The sequence below is a fragment of the Nicotiana tabacum genome, chromosome 14, assembly GCF_000715075.1.
Source record: "Nicotiana tabacum cultivar K326 chromosome 14, ASM71507v2, whole genome shotgun sequence".
Lineage (NCBI taxonomy): Eukaryota > Viridiplantae > Streptophyta > Magnoliopsida > Solanales > Solanaceae > Nicotiana > Nicotiana tabacum.
Window position 1 is genome coordinate 13,801,283 of NC_134093.1, and position 19,937 is coordinate 13,821,219.

The 19,937-nt window shown below is 40.5% G+C and overlaps 1 long non-coding RNA gene across 1 annotated transcript; it reads left to right on the plus strand.

Moving 5' to 3' along the window:
• The first annotated feature begins 629 nt into the window (after positions 1–629).
• On the plus strand, positions 630–7,999 carry LOC142169127 (uncharacterized). The gene is made up of 3 exons (XR_012698871.1): positions 630–701; positions 798–869; positions 7,932–7,999. It is a non-coding gene; the product is annotated as an uncharacterized LOC142169127 (long non-coding RNA).
• Positions 8,000–19,937: the final 11,938 nt, after the last annotated feature.

Here is a 19,937-nt window from a genome sequence, read left to right on the forward strand (position 1 = left end):
GTCAAACCCACAAAGATTCCTCCTTCTCAATTACCATGATCTCGCACCGTTAATCCACCATATTTCTCGAAATCTCTTGTTAAACTTTTCATGAACATTCCGAATTATCAGCCACAATCGCATATTCGACCTTCTGCCCGGTAGTAAGTAGAACTCTTCGTAGAAACTTCATCAAAATTACGCAACCGCTAACCTTTTCACAGGAGATAACCCACCTGTGAAATTCCATACCGACATCTTCCAATGACACTGCACTTGTTACCACTACTACGAAATCAATAGAACCTTTTGACCATCATTGCTTCTGGATGTTTGGTACGGTAGTTCATATAACCATCATTGCTTCACTCTGTAAATCCTATTTTATACTAATTAGTTAATGGAAATTTTGATTTCATAGGTAATAAAGATGGGTAATTGAATTAGTAAATTACCGTTGGCTTGTCTGACGGCGGCGTTAGGAGCCATCACGATCTACAGTGGATTTTGGGTCGTGACAGTTCTATTGGGGGTTGCTAATGTTAATCGTCTACTCTTGTTTGTACAATAGTTTGATAACTAGACAGTCCATTAATCTGGTCTATTTTACATGTAAAGATTATTAAATGAGAAGGAGTGCTCAGATTTCTCAAGCAGATTAGTGATCCTGAATGATAACACAAAAATCATGCAAGATATTCGGTTCTGCTAATTATGATATGGTAACCTATCCTATCTGGTTCATCTTTATCAATCATATGGTTTCTTAATCAGTACATTGTTCATGAAGTAGGGATCATTGATTCTTTGACTTGCAGGAGTTGCTCTCTCCTATGATGCAGCTTGGGAATTGAATTCTTTTTTCTGGCTGACGGCGAAAACTCTTTGAGGTCAATGATTTTCTACTTGATTTAGTACATTTTTTTGTAAGTGAAGTAGTAATTGGCCATTGTGTTCTGCATAATGGGTTGGGAAAGAGGAAGTTTTTTTTTGCATATTATCTCCTATGTCACTCCATTGTATTATTAATTGGGATTTAGCCTGGCTATTTTTACAAGTATGTGACTTCTTGCTCGAAAATATGTTCTGCATGTTGATTTTGAGTAACCTATAGCTGTGCAAATTAAACAAATAATGTGTCGGGCAAGCGCCCGTGCGGTGTACGCGCCACTCGTCTAGTATATATCAACACAATTTGTTTTGTAGTACATCATGCATTAGGCCACCCGATCGAGTATCTAACATAGTTAAGCTAAATAAGGTAATTATCCATGAAAAGACAGTTTCCAGTCGTTGATATTGAATTAGATATATAGTAGTAGCTGTGATGATCAAAAAATGTCATCTTTAATTTAAATATTCATTTCTGTGTTTTATGAAGATGTTGGGAGCTTACCTGCTATGAGTTACGTATCACCTGAATAGTTGATGTTAATGTCGTTCATTTTCTAGAAATATATTGCTTATGAGGCCACTGTTAGTATTGTTTTGTTTTCATGTTATGTTACGTTGATTGGATTATGTATGTGTTATTAAGATTGGTTTCTGGGATTCTCTGGCAGGTGGATAGGCCCAGTTACAAAGGAAACTTTGGCAAAATATTTGAAAATTTTGGGAGTTAGTAAAATACGGGAAATTGAAATGTGCGAAAGAAGAGATAAGTTATGTTATGTGTTTGGGGGCGGACTCTATTTCTCATTCGAGGACTATTAACATGATGGACACCTATTGGATATGATAATAAGTGTACGAGACATATTATAAGTGATATGGAGTCTAAGGAAAGTCCTAAGTCTAAGCCAAGTTGGAAAATTTCATAATAGACTAAAGTTCCAAATGAGTACGCACAAGACCAAATTTTTGAGAGCATATATATATATATATATATATATATATATATATATATATATATATATATATATATATATATAAGGAGTTATGTGATGGACAACCTATCAAATGAAAGATCTTCGAGTCTATTTCTAACATTTCAAATCGTTCATTATTTGGATATGTATACAGAAAGTTATGTCCATTTTACTGGACCCGTGTCATATGCGCGCCCAGATGCGCGATCACTTGCCCAATTGCGCGGCCGCGCACGTAGAAGCTCATTTAATACCCCCAAGGCCGGGTAGGGAGAGGGGCTAAGTTATTTTTGAACTAAAACCTGATATTTTTAGAGAGAAGTGAGAGTGTTCTAAAGAGAGGAAGAAGTTCAAGTGTCTTATTCATCAAATCTTGCTCAAGCCTTGAAATCCAACAAGAAATCTCTCAAGTTCTTCATCTAAGAGGTAAGGTTCATACTCTAGTTTTTTCAATTTCGGATTTGGGAATAAGATGGTTGATTAGGACTATGATTCTTGAGCCTAAGAGTGTTATTTATATATGCTTATACCAATAAGGTTTGTGGGAAGATTTTTGAGTTCAAATGGGTAAAGATTGAGATGAAAATGGTAGAAATCTTCAAAGACTTTAATTTAAGATTTGAAGGTTCATTTGACATCGGAATTTGATAATTTTTGTATGGTTGAACTCGTCTCGGAACAGGTGTTCGGATTTCGTAAGTTGTTTTGAGATTCGAGATGTGGGCCCCATTGATGAATTTTTAGATGAATTTCGGATTTTAATCTGGAAAAATTAGTAAATTCATATTGAATTAATTCTTACGATTTGTATTGAGTATATTGAATTGTTTATGACTAGATTTGAGGATTTCGAACACGAATTTACGAGGCAAGGGTTTATTGGATTCTTGAATTTGCTTGGAAAGCGAGGTAAGTGTCGTGGTTAACCTTGACTTGAGGTAATAGAACCCTTAAATTATTTGTTATATGAAATGCATGTGAACGACGTATAGGCGAGGTGACGAGTGTCTATACGTCGTCAAATTAATTGTTTGTATAATTACTTGAAAAATCATAAATCGTTTTAAATCATGAATTAATTATTATATTAATTGTTTCTCTCGTGTTCTTTGCTCAATATCATGCCTTGAATCCATGCTATAATTACTACATGCTTATTTGATTTGTGTGACATAATTGCCACTTGACGTTTAGTATACTAATTATTAAAATGCCTATTGCATCCTTAATTTCTATAATTAATTGCTACTTGTCATCACTTATTTCTAATAAATCATAATTATTGTATGTTTGTTGTCTTATAATTTCATATTAATTGTTGCATTTATTGGAGTAATTTCTTTTATAAGAATTGGTAAATGAATATATTGGAGGAGCAGGTTGCACGCCCCAATGGAAATGAAAGTGAATATATTGGAGGAGCAGGTTGCATGCCACAACAGAATTGATTGAAATGAATATATTGGAGGAGCGGGTTGCACGCCGCAACAGAATTGATTGGAATGAATATATTGGAAGAATGCGTGCAGAATTGATTGGAATGAATATATTGAAAGAACGGGTTGCATGCCACAACAGAATTGATTGAACAGATATATTATTGGAAGAACGGGTTGCACGCCGCAACATAATTGATTGAACAGATATATTGGGATCGGGTTGTACGCCGCAACATAATTGAATATGAATATATTGTGGGATCGGGTTGCACACTGCAACGAAAACTGATTGAAATAATAATTGATAATGACTGCCAAGTTGGCTTCAATTGTTGAAAAAGGATACCTGTTTTATTTATATTATTGTTGTTATTGTTGTTATTGCGTACATGTTAATGTAAGTGACCTGCCTTAGCCTCGTCACTACTTCGTCGAGGTTAGTCCCGGCACTTACTGGGTACATGAGGTTTGTTGTACTTATACTACACTCTGCACTTCTTGTGCAGATATCGGAGTTGGTCTCAACGGCGTATAGTAGATTTGCTCGGATTCAGCTATTCGTAGGAGACTTGAGGTATATCTGTATGGCGTTTGCAGTTCTGAAGTCCCCTTCCACTTTATCATAGCTGTGTATTTCTTTCAGACAACTTTATTTTCATTTAGACCTTTATTTGTATTATTCTAGTAGCTCGTGCACTTGTGACATCAGTTCTGGGATGGTATTTAAATATCGCTATTATTATGGATTATTCACTTGATTTTATACTTTATTTTCGCATTTGTTTCATTGTTATTAATTAATTTAAAATAGTTTTAAAATGGCTAATATTATTCTAACGTTGGCTTGCCTAGTAAGTGAAATATTAGGCGCCATCACGATTTCGAAGGTGAAAATTTCGGGTCGTGACAGTAGCTTTCAACTTCTCTACGGCCAATTTGTTCTTTATTGTCTTTTCGATGCAAGGCATTAATTGCATGTCCAATAATCTTGCTGAATTAAACAATCAGATATACTTATTTTAAAGTAGTTTATATTAATTTTTAGTTGTTCATCACACGTCATTATTATGCGTCGGATTTTGAGTTTGTATTATTTATGATCAATATTCATTCAACGTATTATATGACGAAAATAATTTTTCCCTAGATTCTAATTGAACTGATTTTTTTTCTTCTTATTCTTCTTTTGTTGTAATGCAAATAGGAAGTTTAATTAATGCTTTACAACAACCCGTGTTTGGGATAGGGTTTAAGAATAGATGACACGATGGTTCTGGTTAGGGTGTTCAAATCGAATCGGACCTGCTCAAGTTTAATTTGATTTGATTTGGTATTGAGTAAAAAAATTCGAACCAAACCGACATATAAATATATAATTTTTATATATACTTTTAACACTTTATATAGAATTTTCTTTTAAAAAAATATCTAAAAATATTTGTAATCCTCTCATTGGATGTAATATTTAATAGAACTATGAAGTCTATTCATTTTTTTGTACTTTACATAATGGATTGTATTATCACTTTTCTTTATAAGTATTGTTAAAATGTGTCAATCTCTTTGTTCGTCCATATTCATATATCAAGAACTATTAAATTCTTATATCTTTTTGAATTTAAAATGGTATTTTGATAATTTAAAATTAAATAGGACAATAATATTAATTTTTATGTTTAATTATTAAATTTGATTACCTTAAAATCGTACATCAACAAAAAATTATTATTAGACGAAAAAAATATCTATCATATGTTACTAAAAATATTTTTCCATAAGAATATTTTAATAGATTATATTTTTCGGTTTTTCAAATCTTCTAACCAAGATATGATGAAGCTCTTGATCTTCTCAAGTTATCATATGTTACTAAAAATGTTTTTCCATAAGAATATTTTAATAGATTATGTTTGTCGGTTTTTCAAATCTTCTAACCAAGATATGATGAAGCTCTTGATCTTCTCAAGTTTTAGTTTCTGCCTCAAGTTGTTTCATATTGGAAACTCGTCTTACACATTGAGGAATCCTACCTAGTTTATAATACATACTAGCAAAAAGTCCTAGTGTAACATTGTGATCAAATCAAAGGAATTTTTTTCTTTTCTTTTTTTGGTGTTAAAGTACTATCAAGAGGTGGCAGTATTGTCTTAATATAAAGCATAAACAAAAAGAAAAGAACAAAACGAAGGACGATATTAGACCAAACTTCTGCGAAAAGATATAATTAGAGTGAAAGAGAGCAAAAATCTCAAATCTCCTTTACGTGAGTTAGTGTAATTAACAGATTTGATGCATGTTTATAATTCAAAAGAATCAAATTCAGCCTATGGTAGATAATAATTACCCGCATCAAATGTTTACATCAAACCATAAAAACTACCTTACTTAGCAGCTAAAAAATAAAGCGAGAATACATATCATTTGAAGTAATTAAGTGATAAATACTTGTATAAAAAACACGTGTCTTGCATTTAGTTTGGTGTAAACATTATAGTTAAGTGATAAATGTGTATATGAAAAACTTTCTGCTTATAAATTTCTCTTTTCTGGTTTTGTTTGAGTCTTGTCCTTAAAGACTACTGTCTAATTTATTGAATTTTATGCTCAAAATTATATAGAAAGCTAAGCAGGTCTGTAGTTAATTGTGCATATATATTAGAGCATCTTTTACAAAATCAAATTCAAAACAAATACAAGTTCAATCCATAGGCTAAAAAGATAATGTAACTAGAACAAGTCGAGTATCATATCATGATACGGGAAATTTCCTTTCCCGAAAAATTGTATTATGCAAGTAAAGTAAAAATAAATTTTTAGTTATATGTGAACTGTTAAATTCCCTTAACACGAGAAAAAAAATTATTAATTTAGTGATAAAGGTGATTCAAAAATTACCTTGGATAATAAGTTCAAATCCAACGTGTGACGCTCCAGTATTTTTCTGAATGCTATTGTAATATGAATTTCTAGCTTCACTACCAATTACATTCGGGGCTAGTATATATACCCACTAGCAAAAGGAAATATTGAAGCCTATTATACGCAAACAAAAGGAAAAAAAATACAAGCTAGTATATACAACCACACTTTTTTTTCTTTCAACCAAACTAGCTTATAACTTTGTGCCAATTATAAATGTTCTCTAGTTTAGCAACAAAAAAATAAAGCTTGAAATTATATGTAACGAATCGGCCGGTCATTTTGAGAGTTGTAGCCATGTTCTCCTATTTACATTTCATTTTGTGTCTTATAGTTGTTATGTGACTTGTCGGGGTAGTCGGTTCTGGTCCGGAGGGATTTCGGAAGGAATTGAGACACTTAGTCTCAAGGTTGAAAGTTTAAGTTGGAATGGTTGACCGGATGTTGACTTATGTGTAAACGACTTCAGAATGGAGTTTTGATGGCTCCGTTGGGTGATTATGGACTTAGGAGCGTGTTCGGATAGTGATTTGGAGGTTCGTAGTTGAATTAGGCTTGAAATAGCGAAAGTTGAAAATTTAGAAGTTTGACCGAGAGTGGACTTGGTGGTTACCGAGCGTGGATCAGGGTTCCGAGAGCTGGAGTAGGTCTGTGGTGTCATTTGTGACTTGTGTGTAAAATTTGAGGTCAATTGGACGTGATTTGATAGGTTTCGACATCATTGGTAGAAGTTGAATTTTCTTAGTTTCATTAGGCTTGAATTGAGGTGCGATTCGAGTTTTTGATATTTTTTTATGTGATTTGAGGGCTCGACTAAGTTCGTAATGTGTTTAAGGACTTGTTGGTGTGTTTGGTTGATGTCCTGGGGGGCGGGGCCACGGGTTGATTTCGGATGGTTAACGGATTGAAATTTAGACTTAGTGCATTGCTGAAGCTGGGAGTCTGCTAGTATAATCGCACCTGCGGAGCTTTGATCGCATGTGGAGATCACATGTGTGGGTTGTGTTGCGCAAATGCGATTTTGAAGGGGAGTGTGCAGTGGTCGCATGTGCGAGGGAATTCCCACACCTGCGTGGCCGCATATGCGGTGATGGAAGCGTAGAAGCGGAAATGGAGATGGGAGTTGGGTCCGCAGAAGCAACTTTGTGGCTCGTAGAAGCGAGTGAGCAAGAGCGAAAGCGTGGGCTACAGGTGCGGAGGAAACTGCAGAATCGGGCGATGGGTCGCTCCTACGACACCGCAGAAGCGGGTAAGTGGCCGCAGGTGCGAGAAGGCCTGGGCAGTGTTTTAAAAACGAAGGTTCCACATTTTTCTTCATTTTGAAAATTTCAAGCTCGGGAATTAGCGATTTTTGAGAGGATTTTCGAGGGGTTTCTTGAGGTAAGTCTCTTGTACTCATTTTTAATGAATAATCTTGTTTTCCCATTGAATTTTCCACCTAGTTTGTGTGCATTTAAGGTGAAATTTGGGAGTTTGAGGCTAGGAATTTGGAGAGTTTGATTTGGGGATTTGGGTGGCGATTTGGTGTTGAATTTTGGTAAATTTGGTATGGTTGGAATCGTGGTTGAATGGGCTTTCGGGTTTTGTGACTTTTATCGGATTACGAGACGTGGGCCGATCGGCCGGCTTGTGAGCCGATTTTTGACTTTTGATTTATAACTTAGTATTTTCTATTGGAATTATTTTCTTTAGCCTGTGTTGATTGTATCGTACTGTTTGTGGCTAGATTCGGGATATTTGGAGGTCGATTCGAGAGGCAAGGGTGTGTTGGAGTAGAGATTTGCGCGGTTTGAGGTAAGTAACATATCTAAATTTGGTTTTAAGGGTATGAAACCTCCTATTATGTGCCTTATGATTAGTTTTGAGGTGACACACATGCTAGGTGACGGGCGTGTGGGCATGCACCGTAGGGATTGTGACTTGGTCAAATTCCATGGAACTATATAGTTGAAGAATCTGTTGATATCCATACATTCTCCATGTGTTATAGAAATTGAACTGCAAATCATGTTAGTGTCACGACCCAAAATCTAATCGTCGTGATAGTGCCTATCGTGGAACTAGGCAAGCCACAACTCAACATCTCAACACAGTAAAATCTTTGAACATAAAGATGGAAGCAATTTAATAATTAAGGAAAGCCTTTTCGAAAACAGAAATATCCAAAATACGACACAATCCATCCCAAAACCGGGGTGTCACAGAGTATATGAGCGTCTAAATCAGAATACAGTCCACTACAGTGTCTAGAGAAATAAACTGAAAATACAACTAGTGATAAAGAAGGAGAGTCAAGGCCTGCGAATACCGTGTAGCTACCTTTGTAGTCTCCAAACTCTGAAGCCTAAATCAGCAACCGCCGCCATGACCAGAAACGCCTGGATCTGCACACGAGGTACAGGGAGTAACATGAGTACATCCAACTCAGTAAGTAACAAGTCCAAAATTTAGACTAAAAGGTAGTGACGAACTCAACCGATACAGATAAAATAGAAATAAATGTGCAGAAACGTAGGCATGCTTTGAAATTAAATAGGCAACTCAAAACAGTAAAGTACAGAAAATCCGAACAAGGTAAAGAATATAACTCTGCTATATCCACATGCCAATGCACATGTTGTATGTGATGCACCATGGTGTCAGCCTCATGTGCTCACACTCTCGAATGCTCAACCACTCGGTACTGTATATGGCCCATACGACCAAGGGAAGATCCATCCCAAAACATATACATCACTGATTATAAGTCACCCAGTACCGAGGAAGGCCAATCCAGCCCTGTGGAGAAGATCCATCTCCAAGTATCAAGTACTTTGGACAAGATCCATGTCCAGGGAAGATCCATCCCTCAATAATATCAACCACGCTCACTGGGGGTGTGTACATACTCCGAAGGGGCTCCTACAGCCCAAGCGCTATCATAAAATCAGCATAACTGCTGCGGCGTGCAGCCCGATCCCATAACTGTCACTCATAATCAGGCTCTCAACCTCACTCAGTCATCAATCTCTCCAGTCTCACTCACGGGCTCACAATATCATGTAAACCAGCCCAAAACAATGATATGATGTATCAATAAATAACAATTGAGACTAAGATATGATATGAAATGCATGAATATGAATGAGTACATAATATCAATGAAATTAGTGAGATGACATCAAGAAACGACCACTAGGGTTCCCAATAGTACCGGCATAAAGCCTACATATGATATCCAGCATGATTGACAGCTCAATTACTTTATCACATGATGAGAACACGGATATCAACAAGATAGAGTCACTATACAGTGCCATGGAATCAACCAGGCCACAATTTTGAAATAAGACTACAATCGCGAACCTTTGTTTTTAAACATTCTGTCCAGGCTTTCCACACCTGCGGCAACTTAGCCGCTTCTACGGTCTCGCATGCGCGCCCACAAAGTCCGCTTCTGCGCCAAACTCCGCACATGCGCCCAATTTGTCCGCACCAGTGCACTCGCTTCTGCGAGACAAACCTCCGCTTCTGCGGAGTCAAGCTTCAAGGCCAAATCCGCTTCTTCGCCCCTTATGCCGTATCTGCGGTCGCGCAAATGCGGGAACATCATCGCACCTGCGACCTTCAGCTGCATCACTCACTTGGCCGCTTCTGCAGCTTACCTCCCGCTTCTGCGGGCACACATCTGTAATGAGACTTCCGCAGGTTCGATTACACGAGCTGAGTCCAAACTTTAGTAGCCTTACAACTTCAAATCTTGACCCATTAATCACCCGAAATCAACCCGATACCCCCGGGACCTCAACCAAATATACCAACAAGTTTTATAACTCGATACTAACTTAGTCAAATCCTCTAATCACCTCAAACATCGAAAACATGAATTACGCACGGATTCAAGCCTAATGAACTTTGAAATTTCCAAATTCTACAAATGACGTCAAAACCTATCAAATCACATCCGATTGACCTCAAATTTTGCACACAAGTCATAAATGATACCACGAACCTACTCCAACTTCCGAAAATCCAATCCGACCCCGATATAAAAAATTTCACTCCCGGTCAAACTTTTCAAAATTCCAACTTTAGGCATTTCAAGCCTAATTCTACTACGGACCTCCAAATCACAATCAGGACGCGCTCCTAAATTCAAAATCACCTAACGGAGCTTACGGAACCATCAAAATTCAAATCCGAGGTCGTTTGTACATAAATCAACATACGGTCAATTTTTCCAACTTAAGCTTTCAAATAAGAGACTAAGTGTCTCAATTCATTCCGAAATCACTCTGGACCCGAACCAACTAACCCGATAAATCATAATACAGTTGTAGAACACAAAAGAAGCAGAAAATGAGGAAACGAGACTACAACTTTCGAGACGACCGGCCGGGTCGTCACATCCTCCCCCTCTTAAAAAAACGTTCGTCCTCGAACAAAGATAGAGACATACCTGAAGTGGTGAAAAGATGAGGATAACCGCTGAGCATATCATGCTCGGTCTCCCAAGTCGCTTCCTCGACCGGTTGACCCCTCCACTGAACCTTTACAGAAGTAATATTCTTCGACCTCAGCTTTCGAACCTGCCTATCCAAGATCTCCACCAACTCTTCAACATAAGATAAATCCGCATCCAACTGGACTGAGCTGAAATCCAACACGTGAGACGGATCGACGTGATACTTTCGGAGCATAGAAACATGGAATACTAGATAAACTCCTGCTAGACTGGGAGGCAAGGAAAGCTCATAAGAAACCTCCCCAACACGTTGCAACACCTTAAATGGGCCGATAAACCTCGGGCTCAGCTTGCCCTTCTTTCCGAACCTCATAACACCCTTCATGGGTGACACCCGGAGCAAGACTCGCTCTCCAACCATGAATGCAACATCACGACCCTTCCGATCCGCATAACTCTTCTGTTTGGACTGGGTTGTGCGTAGTCTATTCTGAATCACCCTAACCTTCTCCAGAGCATCCTGAACCAAGTCTGTACCCAATAATCTAGCCTTGCTCGGCTCGAACCAACCCACTGGAGACCTACACCGCCTACCATATAAAGCCTTATACGGTGCCATCTGGATGCTCGATTGATAACTGTTGTTGTAAGCAAACTCTGCAAGAGGCAAGAACTAATCCCACGAACCCCCAAACTCCATCACACACGCTCGAGGCATATCCTCTAATATCTGAATAGTGCGCTCGGACTGCCCGTCCGTCTGAGGGTGAAATGTTGTGCTCAACTCCACTCGAGTACCCAACTCATGCTGCACGGCCCTCCAAAACTGTAATATAAACTACGCACCCCGGTCAGAGATGATAGATACCGGTACGCCATGAAGCTTGACGATCTCGCCGATATACACTCGAGCCAGCTGCTCGGAAGAATAGGTAGTCATCACAGGAATGAAATGAGCTGACTTGGTCAGCCTATCCACAATCACCCAAACTGCATCAAACTTCTGCTGAGTCCGTGGAAGCCCAACAACAAAATCCATAGTGATCCGCTCCCATTTCCACTCCGGATTCTCTAATTTTTGAAGCAACCCACCTGATCGTTGATGCTCATACTTCACCTGCTGGCAATTTAGACACCGAGCCACATACTCTACTGTCCTTCTTCATTCTCCTCCACCAGTAATGCTGTCACAAGTCCTGATATATCTTCGTGGCACCTGGGTGACTAGAATACCACAAATTGTGAGCCTCCTGGAGAATCAACTCATGCAAACCATCTATATTGGGCACACATAGCCTGCCATGCATCCGCAATGCACCATCATCCCCAATAGTGACCTTCTTAGCATCACCGTGCTGGACCGTGTCCTTTAGGACAAGCAGATGGGGGTCATCATACTGACGCGCCCTGATACGATCATAAAGAGAAGACCGAGAGACAACACAAGTCAATACTCGACTCGGCCCAGAAATATCCAATCTAACAAACTTGCTAGATAAGGCCTGAACATCCAACGCCAATGGACTCTCTACTGCTGGAAGATATGCTAAGCTCCCCAAACTCTCCGCCCGGCTACTCAAGGCATCGGCCACCACATTGGCCTTTCCGGGATGGTACAAAATGGTGATATCATAGTCCTTAAGAAGCTCCAACCACCTCCGCTGACACAAGTTAAGATCCTTCTATTTGAACAGATGATGCAAACTTCGATGATCAGTGTAAATCTCACAATGAACCCCGTACAAATAGTGCTGCCAAATCTTCAAGGCGTGAAAAATAGCTGCTAACACAAGGTCATGGACATGATAGTTCTTCTCATGGGGCTTCAACTGGCGCGAAGCATAAGAAATCACTCTACCCTCCTGTATCAGAATACACCTAATACTGATCCGCGAGGCATCACAATACACTGTGTAAGAACCGGAAGCTGATGGTAGAACTAGAACTTGAGTTGTGGTCAAGGTAGTCTTGAGCTTATGAAAGCTCTCATCACACTCATTCGACCACCGGAAAGGAGCACCATTTTGAGTCAATTTGGTCAAGGTTGATGCAATAGACGAGAAACCCTCCACAAAGCGACGATAATAACCGACCAAGCCAAGAAAGCTCCGAATCTCCGTAGCTGAGGATGGCCTGGGTCAACTCTGAACTGCCTCTATATTGTTTGGATCCACTTGAATACCCTCGCTGGATACCACGTTCCCCAAGAATGCCACTGAGCTGAGCCAAAACTTGCACTTGGAGAACTTGGCATAAAGCTTCTCTTCCCTCAACCGATGTAACATAACCCGCAAATACTGGGCATGCTCCTCCTGGATACGAGAGTACACCAGGATATCATCAATGAATACAATAACAAACGAGTCGAGATAAGGCTGAAACACGTTGTTCATCAGATGCATGAACGTTGTTGGGGCGTTGGTCAGCCCAAAAGACATTACAAGGAACTCATAATGACCATAACGGGTCCTGAAATCTATCTTAAGAATATCCAAATCTCGAATCTTCAACTGGTGATACCCTGACCTCAAATCAATCTTTGAGAACACCCTTGCTCCCTAAAGATGGTCAAATAGGTCATCAATGCGCGGCAAATGATACTTGTTCTTGATCGTGACCTTGTTCAACTGCATATAATCAATGCACATCCTCATAGAGCCATCCTTTTTCTTCACAAACAGAACCGGTGCACCCCAAGATGACACACTAGGTCTAATAAACCCCTTCTCAAGGAGCTCCTGCAAAGTCAATATCCCTGTCGGGAGGCATGCCGGCAGGTCTACAGGAAACACATCCAGAAATTCTCGCACCACCGGAATAGAATCAATAATAGGGGTCTCAGCACTATCATCCCTTACAAAGGCCAGATAAGATAAACAACCCTTCCCAACCATCCTCTGGGCCTTCAAGTATGAAATCACTCTACTAGGATCATAGTCTAAAGAACATCACCACTCGATCTGTGGCAACCCCGGCATCGCCAACGTCATAGTCTTAGCGTGACAATCCAAAATGGCATGACATGGAGACAACCAATCCATACCTAATATCACATCGAAATCAACTATACTAAGCAGCAAGAGATCAAATCTAGTCACTAATCCCCCAATAGTCACTACACACGACCGATACACACGGTCCACAATAATAGTATCGCCCACCGGCGTAGATACATAAATAGATAAAACTAAAGACTCACGGGGAATATCCAAATAATGAGCAAAATACGATGATACATATGAATAGGTGGAACCAAGGTCAAATAATATAGAAGCATCTCGGTGACATACTGAGATAGTACGTGTAATCACTATGTCTGAAGCAATAGCATCAGGTCTGTCAGGGAGTCCATAGAAACGGGCCTGACCACCACCTGATCGGCCTCCCCCTCTAGGGCGACCCCTAGCTGACTTAGCTCTACCCTGAGCTGGCTAGGCGGGTGGTGAAGTAACTGGTGCCGAAGTCGAAGGCTGACTCCTCTGCTGAGATGAACCTCCCGAAAGGCGTGGACAATGCCTCTTGATATGACCCAAATCTCCGCACTCAAAGCAACCTCTCTCTGCAAATGGCGGTGGGGACTGAAGGGAGCCCCGAGCACCGGGATAACTGCTAGAAGGCCCCGACATAGATGAACCCTGAGTTGATGGTGCATGAGACGAACTCTAAGCTGGAAGGGTACTGAGAGATGAGTGACCCTGATGAGAACTAAAAGAACCATGGCCAGATGATGCACCACGGTGAACTGGGCGAGCCGTCTGGGCATGCCTGTAAGGACGACCTATGTCGTGGTGAAACTGACCTCCAGAAGGAACACCACCAAAACTACATGATCCACGAGACCTTTTGGCCTCCCTCTCAACCCGCTCCTGGCTGTGGACCGACTCTATCTCTCGAGTAATGTCGACAACCTCATCAAAAATAGCACCAGACACCCCCTCTCTAGTCATGAGCACCCGCAGCTGAAATATGAGGCCATCAATGAACCTCCTGATCCTCTCCCTATCAGTGGGAACTAGCCAAACCGCATGACGGGCCAACTCAGAAAACCTCATCTCGTACTGCATCATAGTCATATCATCCTAACGTAACCTCTTGAATTGTCTGTGCAACTACTCTCTGCGAGACTACGGTACATACTTATCCAAGAAGAGAACGGAGAACTCCTGCCACGTAAGTGGCGCTGCACCAACTGGCCTACGCCTCTCATAAGCCTCCCACCGAGTAAAAGCAGCTCCAGTAAACTAAAAAGTAGTTAACGAGACCCCACTGGTCTCCAGAATATCTGTTGTACGGAGGATCCTCTAACATCTGTCCAAGAAACCCTGGGCATCCTCCGTCTCTGTCCCGCTGAAGGATGGAGGCTGAAGTCTGTCAAACCTCTCTGGTCTCTGCTGCTCATCATCAGTCATAGCAGGAACCACATGGGCCTGAGCAGCTGCCACCGGCTGGGCTGGTAGTGCCCCCGGTGTCTGGAGTCCCTGCATCACCTGCTCGAGTGTGCGGGCGGCAGGAGTTTGAGCACCTCCTCTGGCCTGAGAAGTGGTTGATGTGGCCGAAACAGAGACCGCATGAGAAAGACTGGTACACATGGTCAGAATCTGATCTAAGGCCTCTTAAAGTCCCGGAATCACAATAGGCACAGGTGGTGCCTGAGCTGGTCCCATAGGCTCATCCACAACTGGAGCCTGCTTTTGAATTGGGGCAACTGGTGGATCTGCAGGTGTTGCCCTAACTGCTGTGCGAGTTGCACCTCTGCCCCTACCGCGACCTTGGCCTCTCACGGAGCTGACTGGTGGTACTGGTGGTTGTCCACCTTGCCCAGTAATACGTGTCCTCACCATCTGTGAGAGAATAGAATAACAAAAGTTTAGTTATCAAAATCAACAGATTTGCACGACAAGAATTCAAGAATGTGAAGTTTCCTAAGGGTTCGGCAGCCTCTCGAAGATAAGTACATACGTCTCTGTATCGATTTGCAACTCTACTAAACCTGCTCATGACTCGTGAGACCTATGTAACCTAGGCTCTGATACCAACTTGTCACGACCCAAAATCTAACTGTCATGATGGCGCCTATCGTGAAACTAGGCAAGCCACAACTCAACATCTCAACACATTAAAATCTTTGAACATAAAAACGGAAGCAATTTAATAATTAAGGAAAGCCTTTTCGAAAATAGAAATATCCAAACTACAATCCATCCAAAAACCGGGGTGTCACAGAGTACATGAGCGTCTAAATCAGAATACAGTCTACTACAGTGTCAAGAGAAATAAACTGAAAATACAACTAGTGATAAAGAAGGAGAGTCAAGGCCTGTGAACGCCGTGCAACTACCTTGGTAGTCTCCGAACTCTGAAGCCTAGATAAGCAACCGCCGACGTGACCAGAAACGCCTGGATCTGCACACGAGGTGCAGAGAGTAACGTAAGTACATCCAACTCAGTAAGTAACAAGTCCAAACTTTGGACTTAAAGGTAGTGACAAACTCAACCGGTACAGAAAAAATAAATTTTACTATGCAGAAACATAGGCATGCTTTCAAATTAAATAGGCAACTCAAAACAGTAAAGTACAACAGATCCGAACAATGTAAAGAATATAACTTTGCTATATCTACATGCCAATGCACATGTTGTATGTGATTCACCATGCTGTCAGCCTCATATGCTCACACTCTCGAATGCTCAACCACTTGGTACTGTATATGGTCCATACGGCCCAGGGAAGATCCATCCCGGAACAAATACATCACTGACTATAAGTCACCCAGTACCGAGGAAGGCCAATCCAGCCTTGTGGAGAAAATCCATCTCCAAGTATCAAGTACTTCGGACAAGATCCATGTACAGGTAAGATCCATCCGTCAATAATATCAACCGCGCTCACTGTGGATGTGTACAAACTCCGGAGGGGCTCCTATAGCCCAAGCGCTATCATAAAATCAGTATAACCGTTGTGGCGTGTATCCCAATCCCATAACTGTCACTCATAATCAGGCTCTCAACCTCACTCAGTCATCAATCTCTTTAGTCTCACTCACGGGCTCACAATATCATGAAAACCAGCTCGAAACAATGATATGATGTATCAATAAATAACAACTAAGACTGAGATATGATATAAAATGCATGAACATGAATGAGTATATAATATCAATGAAATCAGTGAGATGATCGCAAGAAACGACCACTGGGGGTCCCAATAGTACCGACATAAAGCCTAAATATGATATCTAGCATGACTGACTGCTCAATTACTTTATCACATGATGAAAACAAAGATATCAATAAGATAGAGTCACTATACAATGCCATGGAATCAACCAGGCCACAATTTTCACGGTGCACGCCCGCACGCCCATCACTTGGCATGTGCGTCACCTCAATACCAATTACATAACACATAATTCGGGGTTTCGAACCCTCAGAACCAAGTTTGAAAGCGTTACTTACCTCAAACCGAGCAAATCTCTACTTCGAAATGCCTTTGCCTCTCAAATCGGTCTCCAAACGTCCCGAATCTAGCCACAAGTAGTACAATACAATCAATATAGGTTAAAGGGATCAATTCCACAAGAAATATACTAAATCATAGCCAAAAATCCGAAATCGATTCAAACTCGACTCCCGGGTCCACGTCTCGAAATCCAACAAAAGTCACAAAATACGAAAGCCCATTCACTCAGGAGTCTAACCATACCAAATTTATCAAAATCCGACATCAAATGGCCATTCAAATCCCCAAAACTCACTTTCCAAATCCCTAGCCTCAAGCCCCTAAATTTTACCTCAACACCACACAATCTAGTGGGGGGAAATAATGGGGAAACATGATTTATGATTAAAAAAAATGAGTACAAGAAGCTTACCTCAATAATCCCCTCGAAAATCCTCTCCAAAATCGCTTAAGTCCGAGTCCAAAATGTTGAAATAAGACTAAAATCGTGAACTCTTGTTTTAAACATTCTGCCCAGGCTTTCCGCACCTGCGACAACTTAGCCACTTCTGCGGTCTCGCAGGCATGCCCACAAAGCCTGCTTCTGCGCCAAACTTTGTACCTGCATCCCATTTTTCCGCACCAGCGCACTCGCTTCTGCGAGACAAACCTCCGCTTCTGCGGAGTCAAGCTTCAACGCCAAATCCACTTATGCGGTCGTGCAGATGCGGGAACAACATCGTACCTATGACCTTCAGCTGCATCACTCAATTGGCCGCTTCTGCGGCTTACCTCCCACTTCTGCGGGCACGCACCTGCGATGATACTTCCGCAGGTGCGATTACACCAGCTGAGTCCAAACTTCAGCACCCTTACAACTTCAAATCTTGACCCGTTAATTACCCGAAATCCACCCGAGGCCCCCGGGACCTCAACCAAACATACCAACAAGTCTTATAACCCGATAATAGCTTAGTCAAATCCTCTAATCACCTCAAACAACATCGAAAATATGAATTACACACGGATTCAAGCCTAATGAATTTTGAAATTTCTAAATTCTACAAACGACGTCAAAACTTATCAAATCACGTCCGATTGACATCAAAATTTTTTCACAAGTCATAAATGACACCACGAACCTACTCTAACCTCTGGAAATCCAATACGACCCCCGATATAAAAAATTTCACTCCCGGTCAAACTTTTTAAAATTCTAACTTTCGGCATTTCAAGCCTAATTCTATTGTGGACCTCCAAATCACAATCCGGATGCGCTCCTAAGTCCAAAATTACCTAACGGAGCTAATAAAACCATAAAAATTCAAATCCGATGTTGTTTGCACATAAGTCAACATCCGGTCAACCTTTCCAACTTAAGCTTTCAAATAAGAGACTAAGTATCTCAATTCTTTCTGAAATCACTCTGAACCCGAACCAACTAACCCGATAAATTATAATACAGTTGTAGAGCACAAAAGAAGCAGAAAATGGGGAAACGGGGCTGCAACTCTCGAGATGACCGGCCGGGTCGTCATAATTAGAAATCATGTTTAGACTATGTGTTGGCACTGTAGGGACCCAAAGAGGTCGTGTACATGTTGATTATCTGCTAAGTTATTGTTTTGTACTCAGTCACAATTTTTTCTTGCATATTATATCTCAGTCTCTATTTGTTCTTTGTTGATACATTATATCATTTCTATTTGGGCTGATTATTATGATTATTGAGAGCCCGAGAGACTGCAGAGGTTGATGACTGAGTGTGGTCGAGGGCCTGATTGTGAGGATATTTATGGGATCGGGTTGCACGTCGCATCATATTTCATTGATTTATGCCATGATTGGCTTGTTATAGAGCTTGGGCTGAAGGAGCCTTTCCGGAGTCTGTACACACCCCCAGTGAGCGTATGTACCTACTGAGTGCGAGTGTCGAGCGACTGAGAGGAATGAGTGATTGTGAGGAATGAGTGACTCTGAGGTTGGAATGAATGGAAGGACTGATTGACTATTGCTCTGAGAGGATGCATTTGACTTCATTACTATTGCACTTCAGCTATCATATATCACCATCTTGTAATTTCTGAGGGATGTTATATTCTGTTTCACTTGAACTTGACATGAATTAATTGTTTTGGCCTTAATTGTCGAACTTGAAACTATGCCTACCTTCCTATGTTGAAATTACTGTAATTGAACTATAACTGTGAAGCCTGTCACTACTTTCAGTCCTTTATTTAGTCTTGTTACTTTTTGAGTTGGGTGTACTCACGCTACACCCTGCATTTCGTGTGCAGATCCAGGTATTTCCGGACACGGTGGGTGTTGATTTTCTTTGCGCAACTCTATCGTTGGAGATTCCAAGGTAGTTGTTCGGTGTTCGCAGACCTTATTGTCTCTCCTTTCCTATCTTTTCGCTTATTCTTTTTAGTTTCAGACTATCATAGACAGTATTTTCCAGACTTGTGATGTATAGATGCTCATGTACTCTGTGACACCCCGATTTTTGAGAACTTCCGCATTGAGTTTTGGGTTTCTATCCTGTTTATGAGAACTTTTTATTATTTAAACTGCTTTAACTCATTTTCTGTTAAAAGTGTTGGAAATAGTTTGAAATGTCGGTTTGCCTAGTACCACGTTAGGCGTCATTACGATATGTTAGGATTTGGGTCGTGATATTATCTTCAGTTTTTACACTTCTCATGTAAGATATCACTAATAAAATGTCCTATATTATCAAAAATATAGTTGAATACAAACGCAACTCAATAATTGAAGGGCATATAAGGAGCTATCACTATCAAGTATAATAAACCACATTTGTAATGTGTTCTTTATAAAGACAAAAT